Source organism: Microchirus variegatus (assembly GCF_963457635.1).
Source record: "Microchirus variegatus genome assembly, chromosome: 17".
In the NCBI taxonomy this organism is placed as follows: domain Eukaryota; kingdom Metazoa; phylum Chordata; class Actinopteri; order Pleuronectiformes; family Soleidae; genus Microchirus; species Microchirus variegatus.
The window spans coordinates 7115232-7129951 of record NC_139818.1 but is presented as its reverse complement, the minus strand read 5'-3'; the positions used below and the strand labels follow the sequence as shown (position 1 = coordinate 7129951).

Genomic DNA, 14720 nt, shown 5'->3' with positions numbered 1-14720 from the left:
AACAATGTTTTGATAGTGAGGAGCAGTGCACCCACCGTTCCAGAGGGGGGAGCTGCGCTTCTGAGAGCTGGTGTGCTGAATAGTACTGGCCAATCACAAGACTGGGGGTCAGAGTTCACTCTGAAACATCGCGGCTGACGAACAGCCACTTTTTCTGACACGTTATGGACCAAACTATTACTTAATTGTGAAAATAATCATTAGTTAATCAGCTAATATTGTACTGTAATGACAGTGATGGTACTGTCTGTATACTTTGTCTCTTATGTTTATGTTGCTTCTTCAAAAGTGCACAATAAAAAGTATTTATCAGTAGTACAGTGAAAATGAGAGGAAATGTGAATATAAGTCAATGTATAGTGTGTGCCCCAACATTTTCTGCTTGTGCTCCTAAAATTTAGGGCTACTGTGCTCCCAGCAAAAAATAATATCTTGAGTTGTGAGTGACATTCCTTGCATATAATCAATTATCAATATAGACTAATTAGCAACCTTTTTATCATAACCTTATGTTTTGTTCCCCTCTGGAAACATCTGCACGACGTCACACTGGGGACGAGGTTAAATCGTGAAACCCCTCACATTTGACAACCTCCTCGATTTTGATAAACAGATCAATTCCATTGTCCAAATATGCTTTTTTCCATTCTTATCTCCTTAAAACTGCATTCATGTTGACCAGTAATGTAATTCCGATTTTAACCGTTTGTGTCAACAAAACATCAAGGTAGAGCTCATTGAAAGCACAATTGACACACAGCTGAATTCCTGAGCCCACAAGCCCAAACGAAACCTGAGATCCTCTGGTAGGCCGTTCCTTCATCTCGTCTTTAGACTAAAGGTTACTGGGCCTTCTCTTTTTTTGGCCACACAGTTGTCAAGTGACCCACAGGAGGAGGTCAGTAAAGCTACGCTTGTGGCATAACTACGACATTATATAGGACTACTGTCCTTCTCCCAGTATTCTGCGGTCACACCCAGCTAAAATGTTCGCATTGCGCCATTTGCCTCTATCCTGTCTTCCAGTGACTTCCTCGTTGACTTTATTCCAAGCTTTTTCCTTTTTTAAACGGTCTCTGTCACGAAAACTTCTAGCGTCATAGAGCTCTGGGTGTGAACACAAAGAGATGATTTTGTTGACAAGTTTTTCTGGCCGAGTCTGGCTGGCTGCCGCACACTGACGTGATGTCATGTGACATCAATCGGAGAATGTCAACACTGATTGTTTTTTTTGCGTCATTAGCCATTTAACAGCCTGCATCCTCAGTACACTACACTTGCTGGTTACGTCACTAATGAATCCCACCTTTTGAAGCCCCACAGCTCCTACTGTTGTTCCGTTCACGTCCGAGTCGTTCGAAAGAACGGAACTTACTCACTCACTCACTCGCCTGCACACAAAGAACTGGGTTGCTGAGGACGTGATTTGTTCACACTGTCACTCAGGGCACTGGGCTCCTCCTGCTAAGCACTGAAAGATTCGGTGAACAAATATTTTGAATTAATCACTTTTTCTCTATGGATTCAGTACAGTCAAAAGAACTGCCGTTCCCATCACTAACGTCAGCTCCCTCATTAATCCATACTTCGATTTTCCTTTTTTTCTATTTGAAATTGATGAATCACCCAGCCAATCAACAAAGGTTTGCCTAGGCAAGGCAAAATGAGCATCTACTCACACCAGAGCATTAACTTTGCATGTAAAGCACGTGCACCGTGTCTGCTGTGAATGCAGTATAAGACTTTTATCAGTTGACTTATTACATCACAGAGCAAAAAAAAAACTTAAGCTGGCAGTTAGCTCTTACCACACTGCACGACACTCTTTGAATCTTTAAGTGGACAGAGATTCGATCTAGTCAGTCAAAACTGCAATATAGAATGTTTTTTGGTCAGGTAAATAATTGTGCTCTCATAAACGCTGTGGGTTTGACAGCATAATAATAATATTATTATTATATCTTCCAGTCACCATATCGTTTTGTCTGGACATACTTCACATTCACACATTCTATTTATTATTTACTTATATTTATTGTCATGGTCATATCACTTAATAAGCACATAGTTATTTTATATAGTTTATAGTTCATGTTAAGGAATGTAGTTTTTCTGCTTTTCTGTTATCTTAATGTTATTCCTTATTTTCTTCCTGAGTAGGCATGGGATGATATAAAAAATATTCCCGCTACAATTATCCTGATTAAAATAATTTCAATTCACGATATTTTGGCAATAACTGAAAAAAACATTACATTCACTTCAATTCCAAACAGTTTATTTGTCCCTGATGGGCAATTAAATGTAATATGAATATAATTATTTTGAATCTTACACAGATTAAACAGCCTTCTATCAGTAAAAACAATCACTTTAATAAGATTATAATAAGTTACCATTCAAGACGCAGCTCCTCGTTATGGCACATTACAAAATACATCACCCAAGCCTTTATGGGGCCCTAAGGTGAATTTGATTTTGCCCCCCACCCCTCCCACCACCGCAGTAGCCGATGTTTGACGATTATTGATACAAATGTAACTCTTGCATTTATTATATTTGTGTTATTTACTCCAAACCAGTGTCACTAAATGAGAAATCTTCAACTCCAAGATCAAACCTAATAAGTTCAAAAGATATGTATGATGTAAATCAACATCAATTTTTTTTTTTTATGAAATAAAGACGTTTCCTTCTCCACACACTATTGCAGGACCCATATTGATCATGGGGCCCGAGCAGCGTATGCCTTGGAGCGGCTCTGACTGTCATCACGTCCATCATTCACTCATGACCCATGAACTTTCTTGAAGACGCTAATGATGCTAATGACAATATCGTCCCGCTGTCACGTATTCTCGCAGTTACACACGCGTTGTTAAAAGTCAAATCAGGAAGTTGACCTCACCTCTGACGCGGACTGTCCATGACAGGTGCCACTGTCCTCACCTGTCCTCACCTGTCCTACTCGCGAGACACTACACGCGAACGAAAAGTGCGTCACACGCATCCAGCTCTGGAATTGGCCGCCCACGGATTTCACACATTTCCCCCCAGAGGAAGAGTGGAAGTAAGGGAGGGGTTTATGTATTTTTACCTGAGACACGCTGGCTTCTCCAGAATGGGACCAAGCGTCGTCCTCAGCCCGCGGTCAAACTCCTGTCTTCAGCCTGCTCGGTGGCGCTTCTGTCTCGGGTCCAAACCGCACTCAGAGTTCACGTGAACACCTGCGGACAGCCAATCAGAGCCGCCGCTGAGAGAGTGATCGTCAGGTCGGCAGTGACAGGCAACCCCCGCCCAACTTCTGCCTCCTGCATGTGCTTATTTCCCTGAATATATGCTTTTTTTATTATTTTGTATCTCATATTCTATATTATTATGAACATTTGTTTATTGTTATCGTATTGTTTTTTGTTTTTTTTAAATTAGTGATATTATGAGTGTGTAATAGTCTGCACTGCATACTGTTATTAGTTACACAACAATGATGGATATTAATTAAAAAAAAAAAAAAAAAAAGATAGGGACAGTCAATATAATCTAAGGAACGTAAATATTTGTGGGAAAATGCCATCACCTTATATCATTTGATATCGTTATTAATCAAATCAATTATTTCTGTAAGGCTGGAAATACGGATATTTTTAGTCTATATCCCAATATATGGCATGCACACACCTTGTTTCTCTGACAATACACTGTAAATACACTCTAAAATAAAATATCTACTGTTTATGATCTGTATTTCATTTCTATTTTATTAATTTGGCTTTTAAATATTAACATTTACATACATTTACTATAAATATGGTCCAATTCTGCTATAACACAAATCCTTGTGCTTAAAGTGTTATTAAGTGACTTTTTAAAAATCATTTCAATAATCATATAATAATTTTGCCATTTCATGTACGTTTAATCATAGTATAATATTGCCTGTATTTAAGACATTTATTCAATATAATAAATATGATAATTATCAATGGAACAGCCATCACAGATACCTTATCACAATATGACGACATCTAAAACCTAAGACCACGTCTTGTCTAGTGTTGAGATGTAGATATAATATCCGTATATTGCCCAGCCCTGCACTTAATATGATTAGAACTAACTGTAAATTCAAGGAAATGTGTTTAAATGATTGCTAACACAAGCTAATATGTACAGTAGGCTACTGTCAAAGATGCAGCTAATGCAGCAGTGTGAGATCATTGTCCGACTTCAGCTGAGTCACACTAAGTATTACTTCACTCATGCGTTTGGTTCTTCATATTTCTCTGCTGAGCACTGCTTGTAATGACCACACCATAATCTGGATGACTTTGCTAATATTTGTTCTGGGCTAAACTATGAAGTTCACGAGGAGAAAGGTCAGGTCTTTCATAAGGACTGTGTCGGTGTCCCTGACTCTGAGTCTGTGACCTAAAAACACTCAAACTCAGCGGCTACAAGACAACAGAGACTGGCCTGAAAAATGGTTCCACACTGTTACTGTTGGTATATATAATAATAATAATAATAATAATAATAATAATAATAATAATAACATTTAGCTGGGTAAAGAAATCTGTGTGGAGACACCTACCAGCTAGCATGTCCATGTGGTTATATTCAGGCTGATAATATGGTTGCCTGGAAGGGGTACTAAGTTTTCGACCATGGAGACCACAGACAATCTCACTCATGACATGCTCCGTAAAGCATCAGGTGACTGCACTCAGCCAATCACTGAGTTGTGGAGCATTTGTAGCTGTCAGTGAGTGAGACACACTCCAGAGAGACGTGACTGACGCATACACAGATAAGAGCACAGAAGAATGTGATTCAATAACCAGTTTCTTTTATTGACTGAAAATGAAGAACTTCTGTTTCATTTTTCATTCACTTCACTGAAAATTGATTAAACTTTCAAATTGAGTTGTTGACTGCACACAAGCAGTGTTATAGATATTTAAATCTATTTTGCACTTAACCATTACCAGTGTTGTAATGTAACGAAGAACAAAAGTGTGTAACTTTACTTTGTTATTTCTATTTCCTTTTATACCACTACATGTCCTCAAACTATCTTTGTTTCTTGTTACTATCAAATAAAATCAGAAGAATTAGAGCTGGCATTATGGTCTGTATATAGAGCTTTTCTTGTCTTGATGAGCTGCTTTACACTATTTTTCACCCATTCATACACTTCATCATGGGATTGCATGTCTTGCTCAGAGCCAGGGATTGAACCCATAACCTTCCAGTTGAAAGACAACTTGCCCTTTTACTTCTTAAACTTAAGTACATTTTATATCAGAAAATGACAGTTGATACTTAAGTACAGCGAATGTCAAATACTTTTACTTAAGTAATATTATTAAGAGTGACTTCTACCATTTCTACCAAGTTATTTTCTGATAACATGCTTCACTCACTTTGATATACACGACTGACCATGACACCTTACGTGATGACGGCCTCTCTCACATGTAGCCCTGCAAAATATTTCACAGCAAAAGTTATAAAATGTAGACAAATACGTTTTAATTTTCATCCCAAAAACTGTAGTGTGCAACTTAAATATAAATATAGATAAATATAACTTACATTCAAAGCATTTTCAAATAATTCACAGAATGCTGATTAAGTCTATACGCTCCACACAACTCTGTCGATGTTACTCAGTATAGCAGCGTTTAGTCACCAACCTTTTTGAGACCGAGAGCTATAAAGAATAATATGGAGGGCTACCATATTAACTTTTTATGCACCATTTTTTTTTACCATTTAAACGATTAATGTTATGCATTTATTCCAGTGCGTACTCCTAACGATTATCAGTTTTTATAAACAATATCAAAGGTATTTTACTGAGTGATCATATGGATACATGCAAGTGACGTGAAGTGAAGTGACCCTGCGGGCACTGTATTGGCTGCCTACGGGGTACCAGGTGCTCACGGGCATCATGTTGGTGACCCCTGGTTTAGAGCATGTGTTGTCAGGCAACATTTGCTGCACACAGGAAGTGATTTGTTTCGTATCACAACACTGACGGGCCGTGGCGACTGCATCATTGTGTCAGTAAAGTGAGACGACTGCAAACAGGTTGGAAGTTGACTGAGAACACCAAGAAGCGCCACTGAGCTAAAAGTTTCAACATTTAAACACTGTCTTTTTTTTTTCTTTTTTTTCTTTTTAGTAATAATCCTTTGTGAAAGGCTGTACACTGAGGTGCAACACTGCCCTCCACAGTTCAGCGTTACCAATTCATAGCTCCAGGTTCTTTATCACAGGTCACATTTCTCTCTGTGTATCTGAGAGCTGTTTGAATGTTAGGGAAGTGGTATGGTTAAGAATATGTTGCCGATGAGTAATGGAGTAAACTGTTTCCTTCCATTTAGTGCCTGTTAGAGGTGATTTATTCACAGTGAAGTCTGGGATGTTCTCAACCTTCCACCAAGCTGGTTCTATAGCAGCCAAGGGCGATGATGGTGGTGATGGTGGGTTGTGTAGATCCAGAGGTATTGGAAGTGGTTTGCTAAGAAGTAATATTGAAAGTTGGGAGCATCTAATCCTCCAAGATGGCTGTTGCAATGTGGTTAATTTTGTTTTCCATCACACAGTTCAAAGTTCTCCATCACAGTTCCCAGATCATATCCCACAAGTCCCCTATCACTGAAGTTGGTTTGGTTCAAAAGGGCCGCTCTAACAAAAACACTAGCCCCTTAGAAAATAATCCTCTAGATCCACCACTGCAAGGATATACACCACAGTGTTAGTTGCCCTCTAGTGGTGCACTGAAGGCATGGAACCACAGCACTCACTACAGTTTCACTACACTTTATCCATTTGAATTACGCACCACTGATGTGATTACATGAAGTGGATATATACACAGGTTTGTCTGTGAATTAAAAGAAAAAAAACATTGACTGGTCTGACATCACTGATACTATGCTACAGATGCTTTTACTTGTCTTTATCTAAATTCAGGATATTTATAGCTTTGTCTCTCACTGCTCGATGCTAATTCAAGGCTTCATTGTTTCAACCAATGCCAGAACTCTCAGCTCAGCTTCTTAACTCCAACAAAACAGGCTCCCCAGTGTTGTTTCAGGGAAAAAAGGCTCCTGACAGCTTCACAGTAGGGAGTATATTTGATGCATCATGAGGCCTTTGTAATGCACACAGGTTGACTTAAAAGATTATCTGCATATTCATTAAGAGGTCAAGGAAACAAAAAGACAGGAATGAGGGAATTATACTATTTAAATTGTGAACATGAAAGAAAGAGATTTAAGAGGAAGACACAAAACTCCCGGAAACATACAGTGCAATAAAAAAGTAAATTTCAAATGAAGCAATTGCAATTCAGCTAATCTCTGAAAAACTTTGTTTGGGAGCTTTGAACGGCAGTAATGAGAGAAGGGGGAGGAGACTTCACTGAGGAGATGAGAGGACGAGAGGGAGAAAAACTCCCCTCATGTATTTTCTTTATAATTGATTTTATGAAATATGGGCCTCTATGTAAAATGTCCAAGTTGAAAACCTCAGGTTTTCACTAATTAATCCCTCTTTTTATTATCAAGTGTCATTGCAAATTGACAAAAGTTCATTTAAAAAGTCATACATAGGCACTGTCATGCCTCCCCCTCCCACCCATTCTCTCTGGACTGTCTCTCTCTATCTCTGTAATCCATACTTGCAGCTCACTCACACACACACATCCACAAAGTCCGGCGGGACCTGTCTGTGAAAAATGCTTGACTCAAACGAGGCCGCACCAGCATCATGCCAGGTTATCAAGCATGATTTTGACAAATGGTGAGTATTGCCAGGATTATATGAGCTAAAACTGTTATGTATTTAAACGTATAGCAACAATTTGTTTTTCTCTGTCTATACCCAGTGTCTGTGTTGCTTTTTGCCTTCAAGGACTATTTATTAACTGTGTTTGGGTTCCAGTGACGTGATCATCACGTTCCACTTCATCCCTTCAGTCATCACTCGCTGAGTGCTTTGTATTATATCTGTGGGGAGACAACATGAAGTAAATTCATAAAGACCCTTACACTAACATGAACATCTCAAGAAGCACAAATAGACCAGAAGGCTTAAAATAGGCTTCTACATGACTGACCTCGTGCAGAGGAATGGTACATTCCAGGCTGTTGGTTCATGTTACGTGCACGCACACATTGACAGATATTTGTGCAAGTCCATGTTCACTGGTGATCAGTGTTCCCGGAGCAGCTGATAAGATTACTCGTTTGTTTTCCTTTTGTGTTCTCCTTCACTAAATGCAGATAAAAACAAGTTTAGATATTTGAGTTGAAATACACTACATTCAGAATGGAGCAGGCTTATAGATTAAATAAAGAAACAAATCAGAAATCAAATTTGAAATTAAAGACGTGTCATGTTAAAATATATTTGTGAACATAGGGGTGGGCGTAAATTGGGTAAAAGATGATTTCTCAATATTTTTGACAATTGACAATAAGGATAATTAGTCAATATATTGTTGCTAATAGTTTATATCAATGGACCCAATGTGTCTGATTTTCTTTCAACTTTAGCAACTAAAACAGTAAGTAAAGACTTTCTGAACTACAGTGCAGGAACTTGAAAGTTAACATGATCTGGGTAAACAGTCAGATGTTCTGCTGTAAGAAAAAATGTGCAGCATACAAGCAACGCCAATGAATACAATCACGTGGATAACCTGTGTGGCAGGGAGGATGCAAGCCAGATATCATGTGACACTGAGCCCTGCTCACTGCTGCACGTAAGGAGAGCTTCTGCTGCACATATTTAGAGTGGAGTGTGAGTGTGGAGTGTGGTCTTTATTTAAATACTCAATAATGTTAATTTGCATATCTTACACATGAAATAGCCTCAGAAGTGCTAAATGCCAACATTTGACAATTGCATCTTAACCAATAATCTGCTGACATATAAACGTAAAAAAAGAGCCAGATCCCCCACATGTATAGTAACTGATGTATTTCTTTTATGTTATGTATTTTTTTGTCAATGGAGGAGCCAGAAATATATACGGGGTGATTACTAATCGTGTTTGACACGTTAATGAAGTGGGCAGAACAGAGAGATAGTCCTCAAGTGGAATACAGCCACTCAGCTCAACACAGACATAAATACAGTTATACAATCATCATCACTCCAGGAGTTACAATGGTATCACTTTATTTTGACAGTCCATTGTTTGCTCTCTGTTGTAATCGACAGTCATTTCACTTTAATTTAATGTCCTGACACATTTACAGATAGAGGTACAGTTTCTTTACCCTTTTATTTTTTTCTTTAAATATACAGTTGTATAGTTCATATCTCTTAACTTAACCAATGTACATGTTACTGTTTATCATAATCAATATATCACAAAAGGGTTTACTGGGTTTCATTCAGCCCACGCAGCACCTTTCCTTTCCTTATTTAATAAATAAATAAAATAAAATAAGACAAAACTAATGAAAATTAAGACATGACAGCACAATTAGTGTCATACAAAACAGCGTTTATAAAAAACAAAAGAGGAGGGAGCTGGACAATACCATTCTGATACCATTCTTTACGTTTTCATCAAGAAAAGATTCCACAAAGAAAGATAGGATTCCACACCTCTGTAGTAAATCTGAAATCTCATAAGGTGAATCAACTAAGACTGGTTGCCCTTGGATGGATTGTGAGCCAGTGGGCCCCTATCAGACATATCACATACAGTAACTCAAGCTTCGTTATTTGACTGAGGGCCCCTTTCAGATGTAAACCATGGTATATGATTGAGGGGACCTATTAAGATATGTCACATAAAGTCACCAGTGTAATGTGGTTTCAGGGCCACCCCCCATTAAAATATCAGGATGAATAATGTAGTAGAGATCATATCATAGGGGTGTGCGGCATGGGTTTCAGCGCCCCCGAACCCTTAGGCCCCTGGTCCTAGTAATTTATTTATGTGGTTGCCAAATTTTTGAGAAAATATGTGTAATTTCCTGACTACGTAGCAGCTTAGCACAGAGGCTTTCCATTGGTACCATCTACCACTTTTTTGCTCGCAATATATCTAAAGGAGGTTCCTGATCCATGAGTCTTCTCTATCTAGTGTCTGGCAATGGTATGATCCATATTGTGATTTCTAAAGGAAGCCTTGTGTTTAACAAATCTTTGGTTTATTAAGATTTCGTTGAAAAGAGGCCTATCTATATACAAAAGAGTTCAATAAATCGGACTTGTGTTTCAGTGTCAGAGAGAAGGGAGTGCAGGACTGCAAAGATCTGATGGATGCCTTCCATGTCTGTGTGAAAACTCTGTCTGAGGAATCATAGCACATAATGAAGTACATCTAAATGAAAGGTAAGTTCACATAAACATTCCCCCTAATTTGATGGATTATTTCACGTGTTGTATTAAGTATTGGCACAAAGTTAGCGCTCGCTGGGTCGTTAGCTTCCCCTGCAAACTAGCCTGGAAAACCAAGGCCGTGCAGGCTAAAAGCAGCAGTGCTTATGTGGGGGGGCAGCCATCTTGAAATGGGGAGCGTATGTTCCCCGGGTTCTTTTTGGGGAAAGCGGGCCGCCCTCAGGCTTGCTCTCAGGCCGCCACGAGGACACAAGGGAAAAACAGACTTTATCCACAAGACAACAATGTCTTAAGATAATATTCACTGCTTTATGTCACTGCTAGACTTTTCCAATACAAAGCAGAAGTTTGTGTTGCTTTGTAATCGTCTCTCTCTCCCATAGGAAAGTCCATAGAACATAAAATGACCAAATGAGGCAACAGTAGACCAGCAGCTCCTGTGTCCCTATGAGCTAAAAACACAGATTTCCACTGTGGAATCTGGTGTGGGGGGAGTGAGCAATTTAAACTTCAATTTCCAAAGATCATAGATCTGATTAGATTAGATTTTATTAGAGGGTCTTTTGTTGAGTCAATAAAATCAGTTTTGTTAAAATCTCCTGTAAAACTTTGAGCTTCTGTTTTATGCCGCAAGACTCACACTGTTTCTGGATTCTGACAAATCCCAAACGGGTCTATTACATATTCTTATTCACCACAGTTGTTGCTGTAATGCCAATATACAGCTGAATGTATTGTGTCATTGTATTTGCTTGATTAAATATTATTTATTTATTGTGTTTTGTGTCCCAAAACACAATAAATAATAATAATAATAATAATAATAATTGTAATAATAATGTTTCATTTGATTATAGGTGTCTTTCAAAGCACTTAAGAGACAATTAATGATGTATAGTATAACATCAATATATGAGAGATTTGAAACAGCATGGCAACATGTGTGTTTATCATAATAATAATAATAATAATAATAATAATAATAATATTAACAAATATTTAAGAATACTGTATATTTTTACTTGTTTTTCATCATTCAGCATCATTTTTTTTAGTCTTTAAAACCTTTTGACCCACTGCCCCTGGAGAAGTTGCTCTTCAATGGAATTAAGAAGATCTTGTTAATCTCTGCCTAATCCCCACATTACCTGCACTGAGCAGTCTAATGTCATTTGCAGTGAGTGTTGCAGCTGAATGTGGGGAATACAAAAGTCAAGACCTGGAGGAGCCACCTGTTGTGCGTGTGGATGGCAGAACAGAGGGACAAACTGAGCCTGGTGCTGTCAGAGCGAGGCAAGGAGACGTTCAGGACCGAATGAAAACTCCTCACTCTGGCCTCAAAGCCCACAACTGCAACTGAGAAATGTTGTCTGACTCTTCCTTCTCCAAGTTATTTGTCATTTTCACTTAACATTACAGTACAGTAACAATATGTATAAAAGTATAATCAGAACAATGATTTAAACTTCAAGCACACATTTGTATTTGGTGTCCTGTTATTATGTTGTCCTCCAGGACACAAATGTGGCAAGAGGTCAGTGAATGTAACCAAACATTAGTGAAAATCACTTCCAACAGATATTGTTCTGGTTTAACAACAAAAATAAAAACTTTTGCAACTAAACACCATGAGTCCCACAAGTAGTGCAGCCTGGGAAATGATTGTTTTGGACCATGAATTGTAAAGATAACTGAAACTGAGTACTGACATCTAGTGGGAAGTGCTGGTACTCAAAACAGTGAAATTAACAAGTGGCGGTACTGACAGTACTATGAGCACTGCTAAAACATCTGTGTCACAGATGTGACTGAATAAATTATACATATATATATATTATATATAATATGCAATATATATATATATATAATATACAGTATATCAACAGAGAATTAGAAGTGAACTGCATTTAACTTTATGTTAATATGCTAATTGAATTATGTAATAATTGGAATTTTGTATAAGAGAAGTAATATGATATCATTTATCAACATTATATCTGAGATTCAAAACCAAAATAATGCACTGAAGAATATGACAAAAATTCAATTTCAACTTGGGAATTATCTCAGTCCCTAAAATACAACGATGCAAAAAAATAGTGCTCAAAATTGTCAGGTTCTTTCATTTTCTGTTCATGAAAATAAATACTCATTAAATCATAGTTCCCAGAATGCACCATGCACAAATACAATTTACACAGTGTTTGCGTAAAAAAACCAACAACAATAATAATAATATGTATATATTAATTTAGATTCCCAAAGATTTTGGTGTGAAGCTTACAGTAACTCTCCAATAGTAATAAACCGGTTATTACTGGTTATTATCTAAATGATGCCAGTGATAAGATGGCATTATTTTATTTTTATTTATACCATACACTCACTATACCTTGTTGTTACTGTGTTGTAATATAAACTTTTTATGATTCCCATGTTTGCTTTCGACTTGATTAAAGTCCATAGTGTAAAATGCGGCGGGAGTTGTTTTCATTTGAATATCTCTATATTGACTTTATTGTGCCACTGTATTTATTTGACAGTTGTTCAAAGTTACTTCAAATATTTTAAAAACATTTCTCATCAAACATAATGTCTTTTTATGGATTAACATCTCATATATCAGTTCATGTCAATTTTTGGAAATGGCCTCAACAACACATCTAAATCCTTATAAATAATAATAGTTTTCAGCTGCTTTTTGGTCCAGTACAGTCAATATCCACAATAATTGTGATAAATGTCTGATAATTAAAGCTTGTTTTGATTTTGCTCCTCAATAAAAAGTTTAAGACATCAGTTAATTTGTGATTTCTAAATTCTTTGTAGACATAAAACTACAGAGGTGTCAGCTTTATTGATTGGTTCACAGCTTTGTTGTTCCTCAATGTGATTTTCTCAGCTGTTTTTACATTTATATTCTTTAATGACTGCTGTATGAGCTCTTGAATGGCTCCATGGGGACAACAAGAGGTTCCAATAGACCTGATCGAAAACTATTTGAAAATGATGGACAGAAATCTCAACTTTGTGTATCAACTCTGTAACTTCCAAGCTTAAAATGCGCTGTGCTCTTTTCCCTTCCTACATTATTTTATATATTTAATTTAATTTAATTTAATTTAATTTAATTTAATTTATATTACTTTTTTTTTCTTGTGCTGCTGTTCAATTCTTATTTTTATTTTTTATGTTTTAACTGTTATGTTCCTCAATATTTTCTTCTTAAGTAATATAAGGGACATGAGAGGAGAGGAGAGGAGAGGAGAGGATGCAGGGAGGATGGAGACGTATTGGGACCCGGATGTTGAGTCGGAGGAGAGAGAGAGAGAGTCTATTTACGGCAAGAAAAGGCGAAGCTGGTATAAACCAGGGGGAGGCCTTTCCTTCTTCACCCTGCGTGAACTGTAAACGCAAGTGAGGACAGGGATTGAGACGGAGCTACGGGGCAGTGCGGGGCTGTGCGGGGGCTGCTTTCACCTGAATACTCGGCGGTGAGGGAGGAGCGGAGGACAAGCCAGAGGAGAGAGGAGAGAGGGGGAGAGAGAGAGAGAGAGCGCAGAAGATGCTGTGATCCGCTGCTGAGCACTCGCAGGGATGTAGAGAGGGGGAGACGGGGAGAGGCAGGGAAGGGGGAGGACCGCACCGCGTTGAACATGGCAGTTTTGAGGGGAATATGCCTTTCGCCCAGACATAATGTGGCGGATGAATGTGAACGTTTGGCGACGCCCGGAAACTTGAGGAGGTGCGGGTTTTGCTGACAGGCCGCTCGCTGCTCGGCTAAACCGGAGCTAGCCCCCCGCTGCTGTGGCTAACATAGCATGTTGTTGCACCTGTGAAATAGGCCTGACACACACACGCGCACGCACACTCATAGAATACATTAGAGATGTAAACTACAGTGCTAACATCTGTGTGACGTATGTGACGGTTAGCTGCGAGACTCAAGCACCAAATGACAGTCAGAAAGTGTTGAAAAACCTGCTTGTTTCATAGGGTATATAACGGTAACTTTATTATTGTCGTTATGTGTCATATCATATATCTATAGATATATAGTTAACGTCATACATGTAACAAGGTGCAAGTTATGCTAATAAGCTTATGTACAAAGGTAAACGTCATTAGTCATGTGTATCTTTAGGGTAGCGCTCAGTATTTAAGACTTAAATAAATCAGCCAGGTCACTCAGTGTCATCACTTTCTCCTCTGTACTCTACCACTAGTATGTCAGCTTTCTTTACTAACAGCATTTTATGTGTAAACACAGATATTGAGATGAAGAATGCTCATATACCATCCACACCTTTTGAATCATCTCTCCCTTAAATTTCATAGCAGCACTG

General features: G+C 38.1%; 1 long non-coding RNA gene across 1 annotated transcript; it reads left to right on the top strand.

The window, feature by feature from the left end:
* Positions 1-7675: 7675 nt before the first annotated feature.
* Positions 7676-13173, top strand: LOC310939269. Its single transcript, XR_014593045.1, has 3 exons — positions 7676-7815; positions 10256-10368; positions 11553-13173. It is a non-coding gene; the product is annotated as an uncharacterized lncRNA (long non-coding RNA).
* The last annotated feature ends 1547 nt before the right edge of the window (positions 13174-14720 follow it).